This window comes from Micrasema longulum, unplaced genomic scaffold (genome assembly GCF_059751315.1).
Source record: "Micrasema longulum isolate JH-2025_06_02 unplaced genomic scaffold, ASM5975131v1 h1tg000637l, whole genome shotgun sequence".
NCBI classification, from domain to species: domain Eukaryota; kingdom Metazoa; phylum Arthropoda; class Insecta; order Trichoptera; family Brachycentridae; genus Micrasema; species Micrasema longulum.
In genome coordinates, this window is record NW_028277833.1 from 15,467 (window position 1) to 21,272 (window position 5,806).

The 5,806-nt window shown below is 28.3% G+C and overlaps 1 long non-coding RNA gene across 1 annotated transcript; it reads left to right on the forward strand.

Moving 5' to 3' along the window:
* The first annotated feature begins 1,049 nt into the window (after positions 1-1,049).
* On the forward strand, positions 1,050-3,208 carry LOC148279969 (uncharacterized). The gene is made up of 3 exons (XR_015822735.1): positions 1,050-1,243; positions 1,644-1,734; positions 2,563-3,208. It is a non-coding gene; the product is annotated as an uncharacterized LOC148279969 (long non-coding RNA).
* The last annotated feature ends 2,598 nt before the right edge of the window (positions 3,209-5,806 follow it).

The window sequence follows — 5,806 nt, forward strand, 5'->3', positions numbered from 1 at the left end:
AATATAAATATAACACAGTAAATTTGAGAATAACTAGATAATAATAATAATAAAAAAGTAATACAACATTAGTACTTAAAAAATTACAAGTTTTTTGAACAATAAAATAAAATTGAAATAATTAAAAAAAATAATAAAAACTTAAATTAACTAAATAATATCTTTATTCAGTGAAATCGTCATCATCAGTTGGTTGGAAGAAGTTGCCGTTTGGCAATATATCCCAATGTACAATTTAAATTATGTCTAACATGTTAAAATAAAGAAATTAAAAATCACGTTTTCCAGGAAACAAAGTTAAATTGAATAATATATTTAAAAATAAATCCATTACTTTACTAAAAAATAACGAGTGAGAATACGTTTTAATTCATGAACAGAATTTGTATTGAAAATATCAAATATTTGTTCTAATTCATTTCCATACGCATGTATCCCGGGTACTGGGTATAGGAGAGTGCATTTCCAAAAAATAATTCCTTACTTCTAGTACGCCTACCGGGTGGGTATTCGAATTTAAATCAGTTCAAGCAGAGCAGGGCTGTCAATTATCGATTTCATTATTTTAAATAAGAATAACAAATCAGCTATAACTCTACGATCAGACAATTCAAGTAATCTCATTTCATTTCTAAGGAAATCATAATTTAAGGATTCTAAAGGTATTTATAATTTATAAAAGGCAAGAATATTTATATTACAGTGAACATATTAAGTTCTTCAAAGCGAAGGCCATTTTCAGGAGAAGTGTACAATTCTAAGGGAAGAGACCATTGCAGGAGACTGCTGCGACATATTGCATAGATTTATATACTATTAAGCTTGTTGTAGAATATAATAGTATCCTCTCTTAAGCTATGGTTTCCTAAGACAGCGGTACCGTCACAAAGCGGCCGTCACGGGACGGCGGATGACGTCATTAAAACGTTGACTATGTAAATCAATGGCGCTGGTTTCCTAGAGAGCGTTGACCGTGAACGTAACGTCGAAGCAACGGTGCCGCCATTTGCAGGACGGCCGTCACAGCGGTGCGAACTGTTTTCGAACGGTTTTTGTCGCGAAGCGGTGACCGTTTGGCTGTCAAAATGAGTGCAAACGTGGTGCGGAATGTTGAAAATGTCGAAATATTGATTAATTTTGTAAAAATCATGACGATTTATGTAATGGAAGGGCAAAGACTATTAAAAAGTCGAGTTGAAACAAAGTTCGTGAAGAAATATCGGGACAACGCTTGAAATATCAGGTATGTACTAAAATGTAAATAACAATAGAATCATATAAAAATAACAGAGCAAATGTTTATAAGCTACAAGAAAAAAGCTAAGCATCTATCATAATGTTATTTTTCTAATTCAAAACATGTATTATAACATTGTTTATACGTAATAGATTCCAAGGAATCCTAACCTATTTATTGTGTCTGCAGATAATTGGTTGAATTCCATATTAAAATTTCGTAAGGTATCCAAAGTAAAATGCTTTTATTGGATTCAATTATCCTTTTATTTTTTTTATTTACAAGGGTGTAAAATGTGACGCATTTTGTCTTGTAAGGACATTATCAAACTTTTTATTAGGTTACCTTACCAAATCCTAACCTATTTTGAAGTTGACATTTTATGAAATAACACACAACATTTCAGATTAAAAGTCACATGGGTGTGATTTAAAATAAGGAGTTCTCCATGAATATTAAAGAGCCAAGAAAAATGCCTGGAACATAATCTTAACAGAGTAAGTTTGATGAATTTTAAATAAAATATGCCCTTTGAACATGAAATGAATACAACAAATTTGTCGATGGATACAAATAAGTATACCAATGTAATTCTTGTATGAACATTACTATAATATTTTTTCTGCATTAATTATTACATTTATTTATTCTAGAAAGCTACAAACACCAAAGAGTAGTCACCAACATAAACAATTTTTGTTACAACTGAGAGGGAAAACATTTTTGAGAAGGGAATACTGAATTTGCGTCGTAGGTGAATTGGTTCAGGCGAATAAATCTCACCCAAATGATAAAAGTTTCAGCTCTTTGACTTCACAAAAGAAAACAGATGGAAGAGTTGAGGAAATGTGATGTTAAAACATAGGCAGAATGGAGAATGTTACAATGTGTAAAATGCCTACTTAAACCAGCCTATGACAGAGCATAAGCCCTGTAAGTGCCTAGACTTCCATATTCCCTTCTCGAAAATGTTTTTCCTCTCTGTTGCAACAAATTTAGAACTAGATAACTCCCTAGGGAGGAAATCCAGCCTGTCTGCAAACATTGGACATACTCAAAACATTGTTTTTAATGAGTAAACTAATGGCACAGAAAAACGATTAAATATAGACATACTTGGGACTTATTAATACATTTGTTCCAGGATTCTTATCACCGAATTCAATTAAATAATATGGTATGTAAATGAGCTCCCATTTATATTTGAGACAAGTTCAAACTAGTTTTATAGCAACTCCATAAACACCAGTAATAAGTTCTTATTTAGATACATAAGGTAGGTTGCAATAACTTTCCTGTATATTCATTGTGAATTTTATTTTCAGAATAAGTACATACTACAAAATTATTTTCACCCAAGTGCAGATCAAGATATGAGTAGTGAGAGGGTAGATACTCTCCCGATAGTACTACTAGATTTGCTGTGCGAGTCGAACTCAAATGTTTGCCAGCAGAAATTACTAGGCTTCCGAGCGATTTCTTCACTGCCTCAACATGCAAGGACAAGGGGACATTCGTCAACGACCTACGACTCAGACTCGCAGACATCAGACAAACACCAGGCATCCACCACAGTCCAAAGAAAACCTTTATCCACAAAGAACTTCTCAACACGAGCCACGTATTTATATTTACTGACTGCCACAGAAGACCATTCCAGAACGCCATACAATGTAGAACAGACGGGAGACAAGACTTTCTGAAATCTACCTTCACTATTGTGATGGAAAAATCCAATGACACCATACCCACAGCAGTACTTACTTCGGACTCACCAGATCCACCTCCAGGAAGGCAGACACTCCCCTGAAATGAACACTTCCCAGAATAATACTGATCATAAAAACAAAAATGTACTAATAAATATGAGCAAACTATTTTTACCTGGATGCAAATTATGTTTTAAATACCTCTTATGAATGTACACATTATTGTAATTCCATTTTGTATTATAATTTTATATGTATTCTTCTCCGTTTTTTATATCATGAGAAATGTAGTTTATACTCACATAATATATTTTCTATTACATAATATTTATGTAAATTTAGGATTATAATGAAAAATCCTCAAGTATGCTATACTAAAATGATTTCGTGTTTAGCATTAGGTCTTATACTCATATATATACATATAACTCATAAAATATTAGTTCTTTATACAAATATGAACCAAACTTTTCTTCTTTAAATATCTCTTTGTAAAAAGAGATATTTAAAGAAAAAAAGACAATAAATTTAAGTTAATTTAAAAAAACATCTTAAAAAAATAATAACATATTATGGTAAAAAAAGCAATATATTATTTTTAAATGCTATTCTAAAAGTAATTCAAATAAGTTTAAAAATATAAAACCAGCAGTGAAAAAAGAAAGAATAAAAGTCTTTCAAGTGAAATGTAAAAGAGCATCAGAAATTCAAATATATTAAAAAAATATTTTGTACTTTCTCCAGCCTGTCAATATAAGTAATGTATTGTGGATTCCAAATTATGGATGTAAATTCTAGGTGAGTACTTACATAGCTATAATAGAGTAATAATGAATTGATTACAATGTCTGCTTTGTAATGACAAATGTATTCTTTATGTTTGTTGTTACTATGTAAAATACTATATTATATTTTGACAGACTAATAAAATGAATTTAATTATGATTCAAAGAGGTTGGATATATACTTGTATGATAGGGAGCAGATGATATTCCTAAAGAGTTAAAAGTTATACAATACTGTGTTGTGGGGTACATAAATTATTAGTTAAACGCTGAAGACATTTTGGTTTCGAACTTACAGTTTGTAGTTATGTATATTATTACATATGGAAGTTATAAGTATATATTATGGTGTCTGTAAGAAGTAAGTGTATAATGATTGTAATTTTTCAGAAGAAATCTGTACAGTTTATATATAGTAAGCAATATTAAGTTCTGATGTTCCAGTATAAATTGTTACTACAATTATTACAAGTTTATATATGTATATTAAAGAAAACGTAAAGTAAAGTGAATTCTGGTTCTTTTGTTTTACAAAGAGATATTTAAAGAAGAAAAGTTTGGTTCATATTTGTATAAAAGTACAAATATTATATGAGTTACATATAATATATGCGTATAAGACCTAATGCTAAGTAATCTTACGAAATGTAAGAAAGCATCAGAAATTCAAATGTTTTAAAAAATATGTTGTACTTTCTCCAGCCTGTCAATATAAGTAATGTTTTGTGGTTTGTAAGTTATGAATGCAAATTCTAGGTGAGTACTTACATAGCTATAATAGAGTAATAATGAATTAATAACAATGTCTGCTTTGTAATGACAAATGTATTCTTTATATTTGTTGTTACGATGTAAAATACTATATTATATTTTGACAGACTAATAAAATGAATTTAATTATGATTCAAAGAGGTTGGACATATACTTGTATGATATGGAGCAGATGATATTCCTAAAGAATTAAAAGTTATACAATACTGTGTTGTGAGGTACATAAATTATTAGTTAAACGCTGAAGACATTTTGGTTTCGAACTTACAGTTTGTAGTTTATTTATTTATTTTATTTTATTAAATATTTGGGTAAATCATAAGAACGCAAATATTTCTTTTTTAAAAAAAATAAAAAATAAGTATTAAAAACAACAACTTTTTAACATAAAAAGACCAATAAAGTTTTCATAAATTAAAAAGATATAAACATTAAATGTGACAAAAAAATAAAAAATAGATAAGAATTTTAAGTGAGAAAAGAATAATTAGTTATGTATATTATTACATATGAAAGTTATAAGTATATATTATGGTGTCTGTAAGAAGTAAGTGTATAATGATTGTAATTTTTCAGAAGAAATCTGTAGAGTTTATATATGGTAAGCAATATTAAGTTCTGATGTTCCAGTATAAATTGTTACTATAATATTTACAAGTTCATAAATGAATATTAAAGAAAACATAAAGTAAAGTGAATTCTGGTTCTTTTGTTTAACAAAGAGATATTTAAAAAAGAAAAGTTTAGTTCATATTTGTATAAAAGTACAAATATTATATTAGTTACATATATATGGGTATAAGACCTAATGCTAAACAAGAAATCGTTTTAGTATCGTTATCGTTTGAGAATTTTTCATTATGATCTTAAATTTACATAAATATTATGCAATAGAGAATATATTATGTGAGTATAAACTCCATTTCTCATGATTTACAAAAAGGAGAAGAATACATATAAAATTATAATACAAAATGGAATAACAATAATGTGTATATTCATAAGAGGTATTAAAAACATAATTTACATAAAATTTTGCATACTATAAAACTATGTAATAGTACTTAATGTTTCCTAAATAAAAGAAAAAAATATTTCTTTCTCTTATTTCTGTTTACAGGATATCATGATTTGTTCACCAAAACACTAGAAATTGGCCCTGTGAAGGAATAGAACGCACCAAGATCAGTTACAAATAAAAATGTAGTTATTGCATGTATTATTTTTATTTAATCAAAAACATACACCTTTTATTTTATAAATTATTATGTAATGTATTTTTTAAAATTATTTGAGTATGATCT